This window comes from Camarhynchus parvulus, chromosome 1A (genome assembly GCF_901933205.1).
Source record: "Camarhynchus parvulus chromosome 1A, STF_HiC, whole genome shotgun sequence".
NCBI classification, from domain to species: Eukaryota; Metazoa; Chordata; class Aves; order Passeriformes; family Thraupidae; genus Camarhynchus; species Camarhynchus parvulus.
The window spans coordinates 32,433,518-32,458,360 of NC_044586.1; the positions used below are offsets into that span (position 1 = coordinate 32,433,518).

The 24,843-nt window shown below is 36.6% G+C and overlaps 1 protein-coding gene across 2 annotated transcripts in view; it reads right to left on the reverse strand.

Annotated features, from left to right (window-relative positions):
• The window catches only part of SYT1 (synaptotagmin 1), a 333,835-nt gene that overhangs the window by 253,065 nt on the left and 55,927 nt on the right, over positions 1–24,843 (reverse strand). For both annotated transcript variants that reach the window (XM_030960947.1, XM_030960948.1), the window contains exon 2: positions 2,363–2,453. The gene's annotated coding sequence lies outside the window, so the exon portion shown is untranslated. The remainder of the gene's footprint in view (positions 1–2,362; positions 2,454–24,843) is intronic.

A 24,843-nucleotide genomic window follows, 5' to 3' on the forward strand; every position in this document is an offset into this window, starting at 1 on the left:
GATTAAAGGAGGCAAGATGTATCCATCTACAGCATAGGGACTTGAATTTACCAGTGAAAAGTTGAGTCTCAAAAGAGAAATTAAATGAAGAGTTAGTTCAGAAAAAAGGAGGTAATAATATAGTAATAGGAAATTTTTAAAATGCTTTTATTTTTAGAAAGAGGTTTACAGTCTATCAACCTTTGCTTGCCTATAATTTTAGTGTTCATTGCAAACAATACCTTAGTCCTTATTTCTTGCACAGTCCCAGGATTCCAGGGCTCCTTGTTCTTCACAAATGGGCTAGAAAATAAACACTTCCAGGGCAGGAAAATGGGAAAGAACTCATGAGAGTTTTGCTATCAACTAGCATGGTATCTTGAATTTAAATGGGTCAGACCATTGAGACTGGTTGGTCTGGGGCCTCCTGATTCTGGATCTGTACTATTTACAGTCTTTGTGCTCTGTGGATATTCCCTTAGGTGGCCTGAGCACCATTCTGCCTTTTTAGAATGTTTAAAGCAACTACACTGGAAGTAATAGTTCCTGTGAGAGGAGAACTGCTTTCATCCCTGTTACTATCAAGCAATAAATACTTCCAAAGCAAAAAATACCAAAATCTACACACCATAAATATTTCTAAATGAAAAGTAGTATTAAAGAGAAATTGCATCTAAAACACTTAAAAGGAATATTTTTGCCAGTATAACAGTGTTTTTAAGTAGGAAGACTCCTTGTAACACTTAAAAATTTCAATTTTTTTTGTATTTTACTAATCACTTCCTAACACTCAAAAAGTCTCAGAAGGCATTTCCTACTAACTCTGCTTATTACAGCAACCCCTTTAACCCATTTTGTAATATATTATAGAGACATCAGCATGCTAGGGGACCTACCAAACAAATTCTCTGACTCAGGTGACAAATTAAGAAGCATTTCTAGTTCAGATTTGTGCATCAGGTCCTCAGGTTTTGCTGCAATCTTAGGTTACCAGTATAGATTTTTTAAAAAATTCTCCTAGATTCATTGATATTCCACTTTTGCTTTCATTTGCTTTCCCACTTCATATTTACCTTACAGACAACTTTATTCTATTTCACATTCCTGAGAACCTCATTGTAACTCACGGGTCCATGTGGATCATCTCTTTAGTAGCAATACTCTTCAGGGCACAAGACAGTCAAATGTGCATGCAGGTCCTTGAAGCTATTGTTCAAATGGATGTTCAACTTTCAAATCCCAAAACATTTGCTTTCATTTAAATTAGTCTGAGTTATAACATTGGTGACTTACTCCCAGACACATTCATAAGATAATATTTCATATTCTCAGAAGAAACTGCCTGTAACTGAGATATGCAAGATAGTGAACAGAGATGGAAATTAATTTCATCACTGCGATGAACACACTACTACTTCAATCAAAATTTATTTTCAAGTTTTGGTGGAACCGGAACAGATTCAGGGGAATTAGAAGATTAAATATTTTTGATAGAATCATAGAATATGCTGAATTGCAAGGGACCCATCACGATCATTAAGTCTAACTCCTGTCTTTTAAAAAGGAAGAGTCTCTTTACCAATGTAAGTACCCTGCAGGAAATAAAGACTTCTATATTAAATATATTTATATCTGGATGTTATTACACTGTTAATACAATTATGACATGAATTTAATTTTTGGCTCCTAAAATCAGAAAAAGGTCTAGAATACAAGCCTAATACTATAATCACACCTCCTAATTTCACTATTCTGTCTACATCACTGATACTGAATTTTATGAAATGACTACAGAAGCAATGGGACTGCCTGGTGGAGATTGAGGTGTACAAGCATTAACTCAAATGGAACTCATCAGCTAAAAAGGCACAGCAGACATTCTATCTGCAACCTGGAAAATCACAGTACCTTTCTCTAAGCAGCTACATTGCATAAGATACAGGCAAAAATATAAGGACACACACTGCTGAATGTACTAATCAAAGAAAAACCCTACTCAGAAGCGATCTGTTTAGTGGTGCACAATGGCAGATGCCACAGCATATTTTTTTGTGATGCAAGGCTGCTCAAGATCATCTATGGATAATGAACCATGACAGCTAGGGATTTGATAAAACATAAATTGATGGTGAAAGAAGGCAAAGAATACAACTACTATCTCAACAAGAAATGCAAATCAACTGGATTTTTTAATCTTTAATGTCAGAATGAAATATCATGTATTACCACAAAATTACATGTTCATTAATCTAACAATATGTGCATCAGAAAAAGTGATTTCTTTAATTTCTTTACTATCTCCATTTTAATTCTTGTAAAGTGCCATGGATTAAAGCATTTAATAGGTTATAGAAGGTAACAGAATCTTGTTGGTTTAAAATACCTTATATGATTGGCATCAATGCAGGGTTCACCAGGGAATCTTGAATGGAGGGTCTTCTTCTTCACAGTTCAGAAAATTATTCCTTTTCTCCCTTTAAAAGAAAGACATTCAACGTAAACAATTTACCAGTACCTGTAGTGCTGTATTTTCCATCTTTGCCCATGAACAACTGCTGCTTAAAAACTCTTTTAAATGGACTTGGTTTGCTCACTGCTTTCAGTTGATTGCCCGTAGCTGATTATCGTAAGATTTAATCAGACTGTTAAGAGACACAGAAGAAAATAACATGAACAAAATTTCGTCATCACGGATTGATTTGGACTGTTTTCTTGGTGTGCTCCAATATTATATATTTCTGTAGATTTCATCACTGAGCCAAGTGAAGTGCACACCATGTCATTCTACTGCTGTAACCCAAAAGATTCCTTAACTTAGCATGCTCAGTGAATTCACATGACACTGGAAAGACATGGATTTACACTTGAACACTTTTTAACTTCTATACACAAAAAGACAATTTCAGAACAGTTTGGATTAAGGGGCAAAAGTGATATCAGTCAATTGAATCTTAGACTCAAAACTATTTCTTTCCTAGAACTATTCTGATTATACTATATATTTTTTTCCTTCTCTGCTCTTCTATTTGCCTTCTATAAAATCTCATATTCTGGTAAATTAAAGGAATTCATATGACTTTTCCCCCACAGCTATAACTAGAAGCTCCAGTTAAGACTGAATGCTCACTGTGCTGGAAGTTGTTTGAACAAGACTGTTAGACATCTTTAAGATTTTTATAAATCAAATCCCTTAGACAGTAAAGAACAGGAGTAAAGCTATATCAATAAATGTGTTCTACAGATGAAAGCTAAGGTACACAAATATTAAACAATATGCTGGAAGTCACAAAAGTCTGGTTCAAGGATCCTTCTCAGTCTTAAATGCCTTGAATCCTTATCTAGTACCTGAATCACACCCCATAAAACCTGTCCCCAGCCCCCATATCTTATCTGAAGCACTTCTGAATATTTTCCTTAGGAGGAAGTACTATCAGTATTTAATTTTGTCGGACTTGACAATATTTAAAAATATAAAATTACAAATAAAGATTTTTTTATAAACAACAAAAACATTTAATTAAATTAAAAATAATTAAAATAATCTAAAATACTTAGGAAGCTTTAATTTTTCATTAGTTAATTACTAAGAAATCAATACTGTAAAAATGATGGAATTTCCTGTAAATGTATATACCTATTATTTGCCTTCTAATTTTTAGGGAATAAAGTCCATATCAGCAAGTGCATTGCGTTGAATTTAGAGTCACCAAAGTCTGGGGGTAAAAGAATTTACAGCTCCACATAATGTGTCTTTTCTATCAGAAAAGGAAAAAAGACTAAAGCCTTTGAATTACTCCAGGACCTAGGGTTTTAATGAAATAACTATCAGGAAAAGCTGGTTAAAAATGTTCTGACTTTCACAGTCAACAATTATTTTGTAGCTTGTGGCTGTCTGGATAGAATATCTTTATTTATCAAAACAACAAAGTGAAATTAAACTCATTAGATGCAAACCACAACATTAACAAAAAACATCACTGCAATGTCAAGCACTCAAAGTTGAATTCAGTCAATTTCTGAGGCTTTATGAAAGTCTCTGAGTCATATTTTTTTTTGTGGGGAGCTATGCTTATGCAGTGCCTAGGTTGTTTTTTCAAGGAATTTCAGAGGTTTACCTCTCCTATTCATGAATGCTCTAGAATTCACATACCTTATGGAACTGACCCTTAAAATAAAAGAATTATTTTTGTGATGAAATTTCTTTAAGATAAAAAAATCCACTAATTTTAAACACAAAATAATAGATCCTTATTTCCTCTCCACATACTTTTTGGTTTTTTGTCCTTAAGCATGTAACATATATTGTATGGTCCTATATATCCAAGACAACTCCCACTGAATTCCATTTTCCTGCCTTCCTGGCTCATTTCTCAAGCATTCCCAGTTCTCTTGAGCTAGGATTGCTGGCTGATACTACTGACAGTTATGTTGGCAGCTCTACATCTGCTGTACAGATATCCAATTCCTTATTAAATCTGTCTTCTCTAGAGCTCCCTGCCAATTCTGACTCTTTTTGTTTAGTCAGTCCCAGTTTCCCATTCCATGTCCAATTTTTATGCCCTTTCTCATTATCCAGGTTGACTATTAATCCACTGCCTCTGCCCATCAAGCCTCAGCCATTCCCTCCTCAGCTCAAGGCTGACCCAATTTCTGGTACTCTTCTGCCCACTGGGGTCCTGGCAGAGTTCTGTCTGGGATAACACATAGGGGAGGTAACAAAAGCCATCACAGAAAACTCTTTTTAGATCTTTTTCATCTTGCAACAAAAAGTCCTTTGGATGATAGGGATGCAAGAGTTTATCACAGTCAGCCTCCAGAGTTCTGAGAAGCCAGAGCACACTTAGTAATGACTGCAAATGGATATTTTTCATCTTTATTTTGTTAACAGATCCCTCTTCCCTCTGTGAATTCTTTTCCTTTTCAAAAGGCTTATGATTTTGCTAATTCTAGCGAATATTCACAGGCATGACCACAAACGCATTTTGTCAGAATTGGCAATCTCGCTGCTAGGCAGAAGACCTAAATCTGCCAAAAAGGAAACTTTCGAAAATGACATGCAGTTTTGTGCTGATATCTTAAAACTGTGTTGGAAAATCCTAGTTAGATGCAAATATTTCTAAGGAGACAGGACTTAACATTTGGAACTCAAGAAAAAACAGATAAATCTATAGAGGAAGTTTTAGTACTTTTTAATATAGGTAACAATGAAGCATGAACCATGTTTCAACAAGAATTTTTAGGCTTTCTTAGAGATTTAAAACTTCTTTTTACAAGTCTCTTAGGGAGCAGAATGGATGAACTCTCTCACTTATTGGATGAACAGTGCATAATACTTTGCATAATGAAATTAAGCAGCCTGAAGTACATGTGAACATGACTAATGAGACCAAATGCAGCAGGAAAACCAAGCAGATGGCTTGAGCGAGCTGGAACAGAGTAGCAGGGAGAGATCTGAATGTTTTGGGGTTTTGCAGGATACATACAGAAACACAAATATAATTTTTGCATTTCTGTGTAACAGTGCATCTGTCAGCACTCTGGTGGTCTACAGACCACAAGTGAGAGCTTGCCAGAATACTAATACTGTCTGTGGAAAACCTTTATGTGTCGTCTATGGAGACACACAACGCAAACAAAATGGAGGTTGGGAGTAGGAGTTGTTTTGCTGTGCCTCGCTTTTTTCTTTTTTAATTGCATAAAAAGATACTTAAGCTAGTAGTATATTCTTAATGAATTAGTTCTTCATCAACAGCGTGGGTCTCAGACACCTCCTTAGTAGTATGAACATCTAGGGGGAAATGCAGTAAGAGAGAAAGCAAGGAGGCAGCAGGTATTAAAAAAAATTAAAAATTATGGGAAAGGGCTTTCTTATGAAGAAAGGTCAATGACCAGCTTATAAAGGATGCTACCAGAAATACTGGAACATGAAGAGACATTCAGTTTGCTCTCATTGCTTTCTGGGAAAAAACCAAATCCACAGAAAAGATGAACTGTTCATTTCTGTAACAGGAGTACAATGAGGGTGAGCAGACAGCCTCACCTTGAGTGGTATTGAGGTGAAGGTATAGCTCTGCTCTGCATGAAACACATTCTGACACTGGCTATTTACATCTGCAAACTTAAGGGCTTGCCTGCAGTTATGTTATAAAGAACAAGCAGATTCAGAGAGAAAAAGTATAAAATTGAGCAAATTTACAATGTCATCCTGCTGCCATCTCTACCACAAATGACTGGGATAAAATGCCTTTGGATGTGTATTTCCTGACTGAGATTTTTTTTTTCACTAGAAAACTTTATGTGATGTTTTGAAAGGAAGCACAAACCTCAGATTGCAATATAAAGGTATCTTGTCAACAAATGTTCAGAAGAAAACTAGTTAATTGAATTTTCTGCTCCTGTCAATAAGTATAGTAGTCTGTATCACTGCTGATTATAATGTTACAGCTGTAGCCCATCTACTACATATTTGACTACTACATGCTCCTAATATTCAGCGCTCACAACACAATTTATTAGTGCAAAATACTTATATTACCAACACAAACTGTTCAGGTACAAAAGTCACACATTCTTTAATCCCTTCAGTTCATTTAAAAAAATGTATCTTTCCACTGTGTGCACTGGTCTCTCTTTTTTAAAAGTTCAGAATATTTAGAAACATAGACTGAATAATTCCATGGAGCATCATTATTCAGGCAAGAAAATAAAAAAGGATGAAAACTCAAAAAACCACAAACTTCTTTTAGTTCTAGAAGACAGTAATAGTATTTCCTTTTTTTCAGGGACTTCTGATGGCATTTTTTATCTTCTGAGAGACAGAGGACTCAAACTCTACCTTTGTATCATTTTAGGTTTGGCATAATATTTTATATAGGACAACCAGCAACTTTAAAGGAAGCTGGTAGGAGCGAAGTGCAAAACAAACAGAAGAAAGTGGTTTTCTCTGCTCAACAGGTGAAAAAATCTATGAAACTGCCAGAAACATATTAGGGGGTACAAGAAAACCTTAAAAGCTGAATGGAGAAACTTAACACAAATTTAGAAAAGAGATTCATTGAGAGCTGGTGATATCACACCAGGTTTAGGAAATCCCTTGAGCTGAAAACAGTTGGAGGCTGGGAATTTTCTAGAGATGTGTTATGTACCCTCACTCTACTCTTCTCTGGAAATCTGCTATGGCTTATTGGAGATAGATGCTTTACACTGCAGATCCAGGACTAAGAGAATCCCTGGTCTGAATTTTTGGAACCATTCTTCCATTTCAATGAGATACTCTGAATTTGTTTACACTTCTGCCTAAGCAAAGGAGAGGAAATGGATGCCTTCATATTCCAGGAATTAGTCAAAACCACTGCATGACACATCCGCATCACCCACTGGTCCTCAGTACTCTGAGACCACTTGTACTGAACAAATTTGTACGGCTTAAACTGGGTATGTCCATGATCATAATTTCATTAGTAGTGGTTCCCATTATTCAGAATGGTAAAGGAGAAAAATTTTTAAAAATAATAATAGTAATACTAATAAATGTTAGATCAATTTTCTTTCCTTACATGGCACAGACAAGTGTAAGGCAGAAAAGGGTAAACAAAGAACTCAATAGGATGGTCTAAAACCTAGGAGGAACTATGCTTCATTTTATCTGGTAAAGCAAGAGCAGAACACAAAGTGACTACAGTACAGAGTCATGTGAACACACAGACTTAGAACTGTCTGATCTGGTAACTGCAACTTGCAACTGTTTTCTTTCCTTGTGTGTTGTTTTAGGTATCCATATGGTACCACACAGCTAGACATTTATAAAAAATTACGTTGGTGACATGTGGCTAACATCTTTAAGTTGTCAACTTTCAAAAAAATGAGCCTGTCTCACACGTCAGTATTCAAGCTTATATGTGTCTTCTGGTCTCTCTTGTCTCAGTAGCATGTTTTTTCACCTTCCTCTTGGGGATATTTCTTTCCAGAAGAATTTGGACTGAAATTTTTGTTTATCTCTTAAAATTATACAAAATTAGTGAAGAAAATTCTGGTCCATCTCTCTACTTTCCAATCAAAACCAGCACACAATATGTATAGGCAAACACACACTTCGGTCAGCATTTAAATGACAGGAAAACAAAAAGATTATTTTTACTAGCACCCTACTTTATTGGTTCCCATTTGAAATTCTGGGTAAATATCACACTCCTGCTTCCACTTCACTTATGTATGATGTTACTTAGTAACATTCTTTCTGCTTTTGCTTCACTGATCATTAATTTTTTTACTATAGCAAAAGCAGACAGTGACAGACATCTTGCTTTGCTGTAAACATTTTTCTTCCACATGAATGCTGAATGCTGAAGCATGCAATTAAAAGTAAGAATCAATAGTTCACTACAGAGCAAAAAAATTACACTTCCTTATACTGTGCCAACTCCTACCCTCAAACTCTCATTCTTACCTCTCGTACCACACTAAATTCATGATCTCTAATTCCACACTGATCAATTCATTTACTTGCAATTAAAGAACAATTTCCAGCTTAAACTATCAGCATAACCTTTAATTTATGAAAGATATCAAACAAAATATCTCATAAAGAACTCTCCGCAGAAGGAACAATTTGGTTTTTTCATGCCACAAGTGAAAATAACTTAAAGACATAAGATTAACAAGTTGACAAGAAAGGGCAAGTTTTTGATGTTCTGTCTTCCAGACCTATGGACTTGTCAATTAACAATTATTAAAGTCAACTAATGAGACCAGCTGACAACATCTAATGCCATATTAAGAGTCTAATGTTCTTTGCCAGCATCAAGCTGATGTACTGTATGCTCCTCTCTATCTAGAAAACTCAGCATGTCCTTTTTAAGATGTCAAAATAATCTTCACAAAGCTCTGGTAAACAGAAGCTCACAGTTTATCAAAATCCTGTAAATTACCTCAGGTTCAACTCTCTTTAAAATAAGTTCATTAGCCAATAAGATTGGAAAGAATAATTTTCCTCTACAAACAGCTTTGATGAGTTGAGTTGACATTTTTCTCACATACACAAAGAAAATCAAAATCCACTTGCCAAGCATTGTTTCCCAGCTGCAACATTTAAAGGAAGATTGCCATTTCCTCTGGCAAAGACTTATGAACATTTAAAAAAACAAAAAACTGCACTCATAAAATCAGGAAAAAAACCCCAATCAAATTAGAAATCTCTAACAGCATGAACTTATCACATACACCCAGGCAGAGCTCTCTTGCAACTAGGGATCAGATAAAGATTTTAATTAGCTCCCTTGAAAATTGTTGTTTGCATTTAGAACAAATGACAAGTTCATCATCACCTCTTTATCATCCACTTTCCAGGAAGCTTCTTTGTCAGAATCTACACCCAAACCATGAATAGGTGCACACATAAAGCAGTCAAATTATGGTAAATTACAACAAAGTGTCATTTAAGAGTGGAAACCCTTTGTATTTTAAGCTTGGACTTCCTACTGCCCAACTGGGCAACACAGCTTAGATAGCAATTTTTTAGAGCTGCCCTTGGAAACAGGAAAACATTGGAACACTGCATCCAACTCACAACAGTGAAACCAGGTTTGCATCAAGCATGACATAAATTACAACACACATGAGATTTTATAATTAGTTCAGAAAAACAAATACATAGCACAGTAAATTCTGCCTTGGTAGAGGAAAGAGTGCCAGGCCCACATATTTTTCAATCTGCATCTTCCATTGTTAACTTTCACACATATTATATGCATATAGATTTATGAACATAAATGTGCTAACAACCAATCCATCAGTCCAGAATAACCAGGCTGTAGTAAAGATAGCATTTTTAATAATTTTCATTTGTCTTTGACATACTACTTTCTTAACTATAAGGAAGTGCCTGTCACTTAACAGGAGAGGAACTAGTCTGTAGTGCCTCTACAAAGCTGTAGGTGAATCACAGTTTTATAGTTTTCAGTTTGCATCTTAACAAGACATTTTGAAAAACATGGAAAAGTCTACTTAGTTTTCCACAGATTTCCTGAGGTTTGTCAATATTAGATGATCAGGCTTAAAAGGTGTGAAGTAATTTATCACAAAAACAACTGCTTACTGAGAACCTCCAACAGAATATTAAGTGATACAGATAATTTTACTTACCAGGAAAGTAATAACACAATGCCATAAAAAGTCCAAAACCCCCAAATAGCCACTGAAATAATCAGTTTCTGCAAAACATTTGTATTAATATTACTTTTTTCTTTTGTTTTCAATTTTTCAATCAACTGTTATTTTAAAACTATAGATAAACTGACATTACTGCTTCATTTCCAGTTGGCAGCTTTCTGACTATCTCTGAACAGTAGAATTCAGAAGGACACTGAAGTTTCAGATACTGTGGTGGGTTGTCCCTGGCCAAAGACTAAGTTCCCACCAGCCACCCTTCACACTACCTCCAAGCATGGAGGGGAGAATTTGAATCACAGAAGCAAGGAACAACTCATGGGTTGAGACAAAGCCAATTTAAAAAGTAAAGGGAAAAAGTAGAGCAAAAATACACAAGTGAAGCAAAGGTCCTCCTGCCAGCATCCCAGTGCTCAAACAGCCTCCAAGTAACAGCTACTTTGGCAAGGCCAGCCTGCAGCTCTTATCACTGAGCGTGACATTCTAGGGCACGAACACCCCTCTGGTCGATGTGGGTCATTTGTCCTGCTTGTGCTCTCTCCCAGGCTCTTGCACATCCACGCCCAGCCTGCTTGCTATAGACAAAATTAGAAAAGGCCTTTTTGTTGTGCAGGTGCTGCTCTGCACTAGCTAAAACCCTGGTGTGTTACCACCACTGTTTCAGTCACGAACCTAAATCAGCAGTGTGTGAGCTGTGATGCAGGAAGTTATCTCCACCTGACCCAGACTCAATACAGATACTCGGTCACAGCTCATGTCTCAAGTTAGCCAGCATGACATCTAACTGCACACTGTGACCTTCCCTCATTCTCTTTCTCTTATCATTTCCACCCTGGTTTCCAGGCACACTGATGAACAAGCAACCAGGACACCCAAAGGCACTACTCATGCAGTCTAAATGCAACTACTGAGGACACAGTACTCAAACCAGATGTCACCTCTGACGCCATAAGCCTCATTTCCATCTCCTTGTTCTTCCACTTTCCAAGGGGCTGCACAAGAAAAATTACTCAACTGTCTTTGCTCCAGACAGTTATTATATACTTTATAAATATCTCATGTCCATAATTGCATTATCCCCCTTTTCCCTCCTTTTTTTTTCCTTTCTAATTTCTCTAATTCCTTTCCCTTAACTTACCACCTGTCAAAGCCTGTCCAGTTCTTGACATGACTGATGTATTTGACATCTCTGAACTTCCTTGTACTTCATATATTTCTTTGATTTCCCTAAAAAATTCAACTAGCATTCAGTCCACTAAGGAACTTCTCCATCATATTATCTATTCATGTTTCCAAGTTGGTGTTTTGTGCTTGAATTGGAATTATGCAGGTAAGAACTTAGTAGTGACCCTTACTGACAGAAATGCAAATTCTAAAGTTTGTGATAATACAGATGTAAAAAGAAGTAGAAGTATGATTAAATAATATTAAGTAAGTAATTCTGTTTCTCATACCATTTCATAGCTTACTTCAGGAATATTTTAACATAGAAAAAACAATACTGAGGCAAAACTTAATTTCCATGTTGTACTGCATTGCATTCAAAAAAGCAGCAGTTTTCTTGACTCACTGTCATGTTGTCAGTCTATATTGAACTGAAACAAATTGAAGAAGTAATTCATAATACAATATTATTCTCAGCAGTTCCACATGCTGTCCAGGCTATTTAAATAGTCTATAAATAATTACTCAGAAAGGCAAAACTGACAGTGTGCATAGACTGCTTGATGAATCATAAGGTATTTTAAGTAAAATTTTGCTTGATTAACTGTTTTGTTTTTAAACCACCCACTCCGTATTGTTTGATGTATCAGGACAGATCAAACTGTTCTCACTCTTTTACTGAAAACCAGACAAGCTTACAAATGATAAGTTCTATTGTATTATGAAATTGATGCCAAACAGAAGAGCTGTGTATTGTGGGATTCCAATTTTCTATTTTTTGGCCAAGTATTTAGGACCAGGTATTGTTATATATGAAACTAACCCAGATATGTCATACACTTATAGCTTTGTGCCATATGGAAGTAATTTTAGTTTTTGTCTCCTCATTTTCAAAATACATTTATTTGTCCTGCTGAAGTATAATTCCTCATTTGAATTTTTTTTGTCAGCTGGCAACCAAACTGATTACATCTAGAGTATCTTCAGACAGAGGCATAAATGAACAAAGCCCACTGATTTGAGGCAAAGCATACCTGACTTCTGTCATTGTAAATGCTGCCAGTGCATACACTTCTTTGTTTAGACCAGCAGATGAGGTATTTGCATGTCTAAAGATGCACAAAAGCATCTAATGGAGACTATAAAAGCATCTAAATGAGTAAGCACCTTATTCCCAGCAATCTTCATGGGAGTCAAGCATCTATTATAATTAGTCATTCCAGTAAAATCTACCATGTTTAACTCTGGTCACCTCCAATACTTCCAGTACTTCTTAACAATATCCTTAATAATGTCAATCAGAAATCTCATTTTCCAAAAGGAAAACATCAAAATTCATCACTCAAAGCAATAAAAAAAAATTTAACCAAGGGAATGAAAAAGGTATTAGCTCTATCTTTTGGAAAAAAAGCGCAAACATCTTAGGTAACACAATCAGCTTCATCTCCAGGTTTTGCAATTGCAGAGTTATTCCTCCTGGCATGCATACAGTTTTAGATTATTACCTTTGTACAATGTAATGCAATATAATGTTTATGGTATAGCAAAGCTTTCCCTCACCTTCATGTGATTTCACTTTTTTATGTGCTCCTAAGGAAGTATTACAAATTAATTGCATGGATTACATTTTGTAGACACAGTATTGTGTCAGTGCTGACTTAAAAAAACACTAATGAATTTGCTAACCACTCGGTCTCCCATGTGCATTCGAACAATTAAGGACCTAAATTAATTTTTTAACTGTTCCTCTAGGTTTTGGTGGGTTGATTTTTGGGTGAACAAGAGTGAGGAGGGTAATGCTTACTTTGTTTTACATGTGTTTATTGGATCCCAGATCCTTCCCTTCCACATTTTTCCCAGATAATAGATACTCACACTTTTTTCAGCTCAGTCCTGAGATTTAATTAAGATGGAGTCCTAGCATGCTGAGTACTGTGCAAATATGCAGTCAAAAGAAAGAAAAACATTATAGCAATAAACCAAAGAATTTCAAGAAATACTGACATTGGCATTGGAGGATCAGGACACAGTACCAAGCTACTTTAAGTAAATTGCCACTTTAAAGTCCTTTTTCTGTTGGAAAATCAACTGTAATGCCTATCAACCAGAAACATAGTAGTCAAAATGATGGAATAAGGAATGTAACCTAAAAACTCCCACCCTAATGAAGGTATAAAGACAAAAATAAACAGATCAGAAAAGAATGTCCTCGTTCCTAACATTAGAAGAAGCTTAAGCCTGTGTAACACAGGAAGCAAACCACCAGTCTTTCAATAAGCACATAAAGCTTTTTCTTTATTAACTCCTCAAAATGGTATTTCAAGAAATAACATTAAATGGCACATTAAAGTGCTGCTTCTATAAAAGTAGCAGAAAAGAATAATATTTCATATTTTGCTGTATACTATTTAGAATTTCTTTTGGTATTTGATTCTTTTATGTGCTACAGGAGTATGCAAAGCTATATTCAGTTGAAATGACACATCCAAACAACTCACCTCAGAGACTATTTAGGGCAAGCATGCCAGCACATCAAACAGTACAAGCTACAACAGAGAGATGCAAGGACAAGCTCTGCTACTATTTCAGGCTGTCTCTTGTGGAGAATTTAGGTGCCAGTTATGAAGATCATATAAATGTTTTATGCTTTGCACAATCACTATTGATTAATTATGACCTACATTAGCATTCGAAAAGCCTCAGCAGTAAGACCCTGTAAGACTGCAGACAGTCATTTCAGGTGAATTACTGGTGTGATCCTAGAGAATGTCAGTAAATAAGGAGATCATCTCACCACAATAATTATCGAGGCAGTAGAAAAACAAACTAACAAATGCACAGCAGTGACATGTTATCTAATCACAACGTTGTGTTTGTGTAGAGCTTACCTTGAAATGCACCCATTTGAAAATACAAAACCCTTCTGATATGGCTATTCTAGCATGCATTATTAAACTCCTGAAAATAAGGATTTATATAATGTAAGATACATCTGCTGTTTTGGATATACTAATAACCATCACTATTTTGGCATGGTTTTGTCTATTCTTTGAATACCATGCTCAGAAAAAAATAGTATAACGAGAACGTAACATCTCAGGGCAGGATGTCCCACCTTCATTTAAATAGCAGAGGACATGGATGTCCAGTGAGCTGGGCTGGAGAGGAGGGTAGTGCGCTGCCACAAAAGCTATTTGCAGCAGTTAATACTGGAAGCTTTCACAAATCCATGACTGGAGCTAGAGTAAGCTTTACTCTGACTAACAAATTGCTGACAGCAATTAAAAATGACCCAATTATTTCTGGAAAAAATAGCTCTTTAAAACTTTAAGGTGAAATAGACAAATGGAAAGAGTAAAAAAGCAAAATGATCATGTAGGAAAATTCAACAGCATTCTAGTTGAAAACAGAAAAATTTAATAACATTCTTTATTGTCTTTCAATGAAATAACAGAATAAAACAAGATACTGTAATTGTTTTTTAACAACAGATTTTCCCATAAATAGCATTTGTGTTTTAATTACAGTGTTAAAGCTGAGTAAAGAGAATTTACTTTGTTGCATACTGTTTCTTTATAACCATTCTTAATATTACTCATTAAACTGGCATGCCACTGACATAAAAGTGCACTTTTATTCTATTCCTTTAAATCACTGAAACATCTGTATAATTCCTTAGCACGAACTTAACTACTGATGAAGCTGAAAATGTAGTCAGCTGAGCATCTTCATCCCTTTCAGCATAATCTAGTATCTCAGCGATTTGTGAGAGCAGAGGCTTACATAACACTCCCATATAGACCCATATAGCTATTAACCTTTCTACTACCATAACATGGTTTCTTAGTTGCTGTTATTGTTCCTCTGGGAACTTATTTGCTAGTGAAATTTTTTCTCTCCATATAACTTAACTAACTCTTAAAAGGAATCCTTTATAAATACTTTAAATTATGAGAACAACAAAACACTTACAGAGAAATATTCTGAAAATAAGTTTCTCTGGTAACAGATTCTGTGACAATGTTCATTAGTTATTTTTTGTTACAAATGAAACTTCTGATGAAAAAACAAAACCCCAAAGTTTACATTTCCTAAATCCTCTCAGACTGCAGAGGCCACTAAAATTCAAAAAATCCCAAATAGTGGTTCCTGACTCTATTTACAGTCTCAAAACATACTGTCTGCAAAGAACAGTACATATTAAAGCAGTCAGTAGTACTACTAGCCTGGCCGAACCCTATTCAGCACAAAGGCTGCAGAGATGAGCTGTGTAATTCTGCCTATGATCAAAACTGACCTTATATTTATATTTTAAAATCTGTTTCCTGGGACTTACACCCCCTTTCACTGTTATATTCATCTGCTGCCTCTTGTCTTAAACTGAACTCCTAAGCCACTGCATCTTTGGTCATTCTGTACACCAAATATCACACATGATAGATCTACATATCTTGACTAGGTGTTAGAGCAGCCCTGTAGCAGGAACTGCTGGCAGCTCCATGATATTCTCCAACAAATACAAGAGTTAAGCTTCTGTTTCAAAGGTTTCATCCAGCACAGCTCTGACACTTTTTCTGGGAGGAATGAGCTGGTACTTCAATGAGGATGAAAATGCACCATGACAGATTCCTTACAGTATGCAGTCCTAAACAAGCTAAGGACTCTTCTAAGCTACACAACAAGGTACCCAACAACGAGCCAGAAAAGTTTTGTGAAAGCTTGGCCATCTCTGTTCTAAAACACATCCTGCTCTCCTGTAGTAGGTGTGATTCAACAGAAATTTGGCAAATGTGGGCACACACACACATGCACAGCTTTCAGCCACAGAAATTATCCATGACCCTTCATGATCCCTTTCCTGGCCATGCAAATGTAATTATACAACACTGTTCACCAAAATAAGGGAAAACAATAATAATAATAATTTTTAAAAAATTTTAAAAGGGGAAAAAAGCAGGAAATCTCTAAAGCAACCCTATGACCCTTCAAAGCAAGAAGTTCTAGATTTTGCTCTGTATTATTAAATCAATATAGAAGACTTTTACTCTATGATTACAGCACCTACTATCAAAATCCATAAAAAAGGACCTGGAAATTTTCTTAGTACTGAATTATAAAAATTAAAATAGTTTCTTTTGAAACACTAAGCTGAATCAGCTTAGTGGCCCAGTATCAGGCAAGCAATGCAACACACCATGGAGTACCTTAATTATTCATAAGCTTGAAAGACACTACATTCCTTCCAAAAGGCAAAAAACATCCCCCTATTAATTATATCCTACAGACAAAGAAGGTCAACAAAGGTAGCAGAAGTTACTCTAATGTTTGTGTTGGGTACATAAATAAAAAGTAAATAATAATTAAACTTTGATCTCTTAACTTTTTTCCCTTTCATTTTTTTCACTTAACCCAAACATGTCTAGAACCATTCACTACCACTGTGTGCTCTCAGGTGACTAAATTATTATAGTACATTAGTATACAGTCTTACCTTATATTAGACTTCTATTTCACTGTATCACTGAAGCTGTGGTTGCCTCCAGTGAACATCTTTCTCCACAAGGCTCAAAATCTTTTTCCTCTTCCTTTTCTCCCCTCATCTTTCTTATTTCTTTGGTGGGTAATTGCAGTCACCCTTTTTCTCATAGCAGAAAACTGGGTTTTACCCCAGCAAAAGACCTAAGCCCCACAACCCTCCTGGCTCTTGCTTCCCTTGTGCAGACGGTGCCTGCTTAGCGGTGGCCTTCCCTACGGCTTTTTTCTTTTCCTCTTTTCTCCTTTTGCATTCATTTCTGCCCTCTGTGTCCAACTTCAAAGTTTTCACTCTAGAGTGCTTCATTTCATCCTTATTAATCTCACACATTCAACTTGTCTCCCAACTACCACTGGACTGGTATTTTCCATTTCCTCCTTTCAGTCTTCCAAAACCATACTTAATCTGAACACTAAATTGACTTAACACATAGAAGAGAAGTTCATGTGATCTTCTAACACATTGTAATATGAAGTGTGAAAACTATTCTTTAATTTTATTTGTACAGGATAGGCTAGACTAAAACCTGAGCAAATAAATTATGCTGCTCCTTTGAATATCTGCCTAACCCAATGTATAAGGAGTGTATTGTAAGCAAAAAGTTATTTCAGAGTTTTGTGAATGGAATTAAGGATTACGATCTAGAGAGCTCTGCTGTTTAATTCAAAGATGTTTTATTACTCAAAAATACTTGCTCTTTGTAAACAACTATACGCATGCACATGGGCTGGGATTAGCAATAAATATGTCTGTACATAAGAACAAATGGTGAAGTATTTTTCAGCTATATGAATAAAATATCAGTGAGAAATGTATCAAAATGTAGTGAAGATGGTACAGATTTTAGGATTAGGGTGAAAATATTGAATGCAGGGATGAAGATGTATAACAGGAGTAAAAAAATATAAATGATCAGTTAATTATAAAACTAGAAGAAAAGCTCAAGAAGATTAAGCTGAGAGTGACAGAACAATTCCCAGCCCAAAGTCTGAAAGAACAGGAAGAGGATATTTCAGGTAGCAGGATCATTATCTTGTCCTATAGGTAGAGAAGAGAGTAGAAGAGAGTAGGGCAGCAAAGTAGGAGAGAGGAGAAAGCAATTAGAGCATCAGATGGTTGGAAAGCTTTTCAAAAATGCGTATTTTTTCAAAGGAAGTTTTCAGAGTAGCTGCATTTAATTTAAAGACACACAGGTCAAGGGAGGATGAGTAGGCAGATCACGTTGTATCAATTCAGCAGCTATCTTCAAGGTTCTGGGGATTATTAGACACTGGAAATGTGAAGAGACCTCACATATCGGAAGATCAGATAAGCATTTTTCATATCATGTAACATGGGAAATCATTACTCAGTTGACATAAAATTAGGATTAATATCAGAAATATTAGGTCAGTAACTAACTAAAGGGGAAATGAAAGTGGTTACTGTTAGAAAGTTTCAGGCTAGAGGGAAGCTATTAAGAGAGTTCCTCAATGACCAGTCTTGGGAGAAATCTTGTTATTTTTGCAACTACTTTAGCCAAAGTGTCAGTACTAGATTAGTGACCTATCCTGGTAATTCATTTCTGGGGAGATAATCAATACCGAGGGGCACTGGGATATTTGTATGCAAAGACCTGGGTGACCCTGAGAACATGAATAACACCAGTGAAATAAAAATCTAGCATATAAATGGCAAGGCCATCCCCCCAAGGACTAATAAAATCATTTCTTCCATAAGCCAGAATTTCATCAGTTGAAAATTACCAAGGTGGAAAAGGATAAGCCATAGGATTTAAGTTTGAGCTGTTAAGTGTTCTATGGACAATGCAACTCTAAGCTGCATCAAACAAGATTTTTCAGGAGAGAAGGAAATACCAATATGGGCAAAATCTAATCATTGCTATCTCTAAATTGCCATAGAACCCTGTTCACTCATGTTAAAGAATGATAAGCTTAAATTGGAAGATGTGCAGAAAAGAGGTGCCAACATGATCAGAGAAATGGAAAATCTATCTGACAAAAAGAGACTGAAAATGCTTAAGCATATCTGGTCTGGTGAAATGAAAGTCAAGAGAAAATATGCCAGGGAACTGAATAGTGAAAGGAAGGAAAAATTATTCCGTCTAGGACGCACAGCTGGCATAAGAACAAATAAATAAATATAAGGTGGCCATGAATAAAGTTAGGGTGCAAATAAAAATAAATATTAAAAAAATCTAAACATTAAACCAATGAGAACCTGTAACAGAAAAAATGGATGCAACTCCCATCCCCTTCCCAGAACTACACGTTCCTGCCCTGTGCCTTACAAGCATAGAAGATAGATCAATATGAAGGGCTACTTGAAACAGTAAGGAGATGGAGTCGGCAGCCAAGGAGATCCCTATCTATCTCATGTTTTCAAAATTCCTTAAACAGCAACTATCATTTTTCAAGAGAAGCTATCTATGATAAATAGAGGACAACAGAATATGAGTCTTCAGTTTACAGAATCATACACAGTTTTTCCATAGACTTAATGTGCTAATTAAAGCAATCTACCTTTTTTGTGGAACTCACTATTTCATGCCCCTGAGATACTTGTGCTCTTTCCACTTCAACTACATTTTGTTACTGAACTGTTAAGTGACATTTTCATATACTTGAATATCAACTCTACCTTATGTAAGTCAAAATACATAGGAAAAAGACTATCTAGCACCAGCCATGAAGAATTCCATTTCTGATATCACAAATCTATAACCTACCCTCATCTCAATTTCTAATACATTTCTAATAGAATAAAGACAAAACAATTTTGCAGGCATGGTAATTTTGTTTTGCTTTTTTTACATAACTGTTCAGATGTAATATAAGAGATGCTGTTAGTTCATGAACTCTGAATGGAGGGGACAGAATAACTTTGTAACACCACTGCACCACTCTTTCATTAACAGCCACTTTCCAAAACAGGCTCACATGTGGGATTTCTTCCTAAGGAGGTAAGGACAGACAAAAGTCAAGTATTTATTTTTCGTAAAGAAAGAGGCTTACCTAACCAGATACATGAATTTAGACAGTTCAGTTCTCACAGACCCTTGTGAAGGGATATTTAAAGAGCAGTAACCTTTTCATTTTTTTGAACAGAAATGACTGAGGAGCAAGGAAGAGTAAGTGTCAATGAGACCTTGGCAGTTCTTTTACAACAAGCTCAGGGCTTTTTATTGGACCAAAAGAAGAGTCAAGAACTGACCAGGAAAGCCATTGTAGGAGAAGCTTGAGAAGGAGTTTTCAAAGCTAAATTAGTAATCCAGCTGTTGACTGAGTAGCATCCTGACTAACTGTCCCCAGCTCAGCCTCTGGGCCACGACCACAGTACATTTTCCCATTTTATATACATTTGGCATTGCCATATTGATGGACCATTGATCAGCTTGCACCACTCACAGGTCCAGTCACCTGACTGAAAGGGCTGTAAATTGCCCCAAAACTAGTTAGCAAAATAATTTTCTATTACTAAACATCCTTCCTTTAAGTCAATTGTGCATTTCCCAGAAAAGGCCCATGTCTTATATTCAATTGCCTACTGCAATAGTTGCTTATTTTATTTGTAAGTTATTTGAAGTTTCTTTTAAAGAAATTAATAAAACTCACCTATATAAGAAGCAAATAGATGATGAAAAAATGTTACCATCAGCAATAGTTAGAGCCTGCTTCAACCCTAGCAAAATGTAAACAATGAAAGGCAACATTAACAGCAACATCAGAGATCCAGTATTGCTACACAAACAAAAAACAAAGAGTAAACAACTATGTACAAACAGCTTCATTCAGAAAACAATTATCTGCGACAGTGTACACAAGTATACTGTCTCCAACACTGCCCTACAACAAGCAGGTACTCACAACTGTGCCACCTCTTTTACTACGTCACTTACTACAGTTATTTCCCAATACTTCCTGACAGTAGTGTTACACAGCATTTATACATGCTAAGGAATGAAAGAATAGAGGTCAGTGCCTTCAACTCAACCTCAACTTCACCTAAATAAAATACTGCTCCCCCTCCTTTACCACAGAACTTGCAGGAACTATTTGGACTCGGCTTACAGAGACATCCATCCTAGAGAGAGCCTTGTGTGAGTCTAGACAGGTGCACTGAATTTAATGAAAGGTGTTCTGCCCTAGCAGGGCTCCAGGATAGGTATCAGCAGCCACGCTGAGGTCACTGCAATGCCTGTGATGGGAGAGCTATAAATGCCTCTGTTTGCACCCGGCTGCCTTCACTTCTCCTGCCCAAGGTACGATTTGTCCCACACCCACGGATTTCAGTGGTGTCATGGGATGTGCTGCTGTGCCTCTGTAGGCCCTACGCACAAAGCCTATCATCATTCCTAATTTCTTTGCCACCCTTGGGCTTTTTCTGCGCCAGCCTAGGGAGAATCTGATAAATTATAGCTTTCATGTGCTTATTTGAGAGCTGAAAAGTACAGCCTGTATATTTAAAACATGGACCCCTCCAGAATCCACATTGTGTTTATTTATTTTTTTAGTATTTGCTCTGAATGCTACCTTCAAGGTAGTTCACATCTCATCACCAGCCATCTTGCTTGCAAGTGCAATATATCTGATCCTATACCCCTAGAAATGTAGAATGATTTAAAAAACACTTTGATAATTGAACCACAAATTCACATTTAAATGATATATTACTTAAAAAAAAAACCCCTATCTTGTTATTGTAAACCTATTAAAACATTCCGGTTTTATGTAGCTACTTTTATGTAGCTCTTGAGTATTGACTTAGATCAATACTCAGCTGTTCCACTTATTAAAATCTGCCATTTTATCTGCAGAATTTGTACTTGTTAGTATTGCAACATCAGGATCTCTTAAGTTTTAAAAAAAAAGCTGTTGGATAAATATAATCTTAGGCACAATATACCGCTCAGTGTTTTCCATATCAATCTTTAGATCAGTATTGCTGAGCAAAATGACTGAAGAACTGCATTTACTTCTCCTGTCACTTAAGTCTTCTATCTTATTTCTGGCACGTTCTAATTAGCTAATTGGTTTCGACCTTGTTGGGCTCTGCAAATGCAGTCCATGCAGCAAATTATACAAAGAGAGCAGCTGGTCCCATAATGTTATTGTACATTGCTTCATCTCCTGAATGAGATTTATCTCCCTGATCCACTCTGTCACATGATCAGAGGAAAAAAATAATTTGGGGGCTTTTTTGTTTTACTAAGAAAAATGTGTAAATCACAAACACAGAACAATTTCCACTGAGTGTGGAAACACTTCAAATGTATTTAGTACTCACATTTTTCTTAGGACACTAGGAAACTAATTTGTCTCTTTCCTGAGCCTTTTAAATAGATGATGTTGTTATCTCAGGTGACATGTCAGCAGAAAGCTAACATGCAGTACAGGCAGTACACAATACTAATGAAACACTCCACAGGCAAATCTGGTACACACTGTCACTAATTCAAAGTTTATGGTAGGGTTTCTTATCAGTGAAGCCACCTTTTCCATTTTCTCTTTCTTTACTGGCTTTATCCATATTAAGCTCAAAGGAACAAGAAAGCTCTCACACATGGCTTGCTGAATATTGGCATGATTAATACTTGCTCCCTGATAGCTGTTTGAATTGAGGTGTTCTCTCATTGTAAACAGTCTGGACTGTGTTCATACTGAGGTCTGGCTTTTGAGGAAGGTCTCTCATATGCACAAGAGGGTGGCAGGAGACGCGGGGTGCAAACCCATTCTCCATGCTTGCCCTGCTTTCTACAATAACTGGTATGCCACAAAATAAGCCTGGGCAGTCAGGATCACTTTACCAGGGCTTTGAAAATAATGTTAATTCTGAACTAGCATCAGGTGCTGACAATTTATTTTGTATTTAAAAAGTGCTGTTAACTCAGCATCAGGAGGCAGTTGTAGCTGAAACACAAATGGGCCCCCACTGACTAGGTATGACAGTGCAAGGGCCAATAATTCAAAGCAAAAAATCTCTTCAACTAATTACAGGCCTGTACATTTCCATTACATTTCCAAACAAATCTAAATTTTCTTCTTAATGCAGTCATCACAGCATCTCCATGGTAAAGTAAGTATTGTTGCCATTGCCAGGAGGAATGGACAGGAAAAGATGATGGCATGAGGTGACCCAATAATGTATGACAGCAATCCCTACTTCTTATAAGCAAGGGTGCTTTTGTTCACACCTCTCTGTTCAATCAGGATGTACCTTCTATTCTTTCCCTTGCCTAAAGGCAGATCAGGTACCCAGGTGGATTAATACGGAGGAGCCCTATGCCAAAAGCAGCTGTTTCATCAACCATGTCCTCTTCTCTTCCCTGTAAATTGACATAGGTTGCCATTCATCACCAAATGGAGGCCTCTGCCACCATGGTTTCCTTGAAATTCAGCTGGAACCAATAGGTGCTTAGAGCAATGTTTGGGGTAAAATCCATACCATCACGATTAGCTCTCTAGCAATTAATTTGATGGGCATTGTTTACACTAGAACTTGCAACAAACCTCCAAGCTGAGCTACTGGTGTTCACCTCAGAGTATCTTCGCATGACAGAAGGAATTAGACATTTTTAAGGGACATTTTTATCAGTTAAACAAATTCACAGCCCCAAAATACTGCCTCAGACACACAGTTACACATCTTGATTTTTCTCTTTCCCCTGCTGCCCCACCCAAACAAGATGCTGATGGGTTGCAGCACCTGACTTTCCATGATACAAAACAAGACTAATTTTCCATGGCGCTGAAAAGCCAGATCTCTCTAGGGAAAACAATGTTTCCTCCTACTGCATCTCCTTTTCCTCTCACCACATCATGTGCACACTTCAGAAACACAAGACACCTTCCTGTTTTGTGCTGAGTATCATTTTTTGCTCAATTTCTAATCAGCCATTTGTTAAGGGAGCTGCAAAAGCACACAAAGGCAGCAGCTGTTCCCTGGCTGCTGCAAACGCGCAGCTCCGTGAGCAACTGCTGCCGGAGGCGCTGCCCCGAGGTGGCTGGTGATGCTCACTGAGGCCTCCCCAGCGCCCCAAAGAGAATCCTTCTCCTCTGGAATGACTCTCACCCCATGGCATGAACAATCAAATTGCTATCAGCACTTTTTTTTTCCAATATAGGCAGTAACCTCATGAAAACACAAAGTGTTTTCTGAATGTCTTATTTTATGGAAAGTATAATCTAAAGACATGGAGGGTGCTTTAAAAAAAGGTGATACATCTATTTTTTGAAATACACTGTTTTTCAGAAGAGGCTATTTTACTATTTGGCAGTTTTCATATCATTATAAGCACAAATCAAATATAATTAACAAAACTACACATAATGCCTAATTCAGATACATCCACCGAGGAAGCAAAACCTGAGAGCATTCTACACCTCATGTTAAGGTCACATAATAATGAATGAGCAAAAGCCCCAGGATGATGCAAAACTAAAATGAAACATCTAGGCTGATACTCCATGTCATTATATTTTGCAACACTTCAACAGTTTTTAAAAAATCAATACTGATCAAATCTGATTTTCCCAGTATCTGCCATTCAGTTTAAAACAGGGAGGGAGAAAACCAAGGTCAGATGGAAGTGTTCAAATATATATGGATACAAATAAAGGCTCTAAATGGAGGGTGTTGGTGTGATACCCCTTTAAGGAAGCACCAGGTGAACATGCTAAATTAAAAGATCCTATAAGACTTCAACAGAACTTACAATACTTTAAATAGCATTACTAGGGGTTTTCAAATAAAACAATTTGTTCTTTTCCAAGGAAGAAACCTGCATTTTTACTCCTGCTTTACTTCTGTAAAGTAAGACCCCTAGTGTCAGCAGAGCCCTCCAACAGACCAAAACATATGACGACACAGATCAATTTGAGGTAACCTGGTCCAAACCTCTACTACTCAGGAGATGAAACACTGACAAAGCAATTCAGCTCCCAAGGAAGAAATATGATCCTTCATTTAAAAAAAACTAATGTGGCAGATGAGCTCAGTGTTCA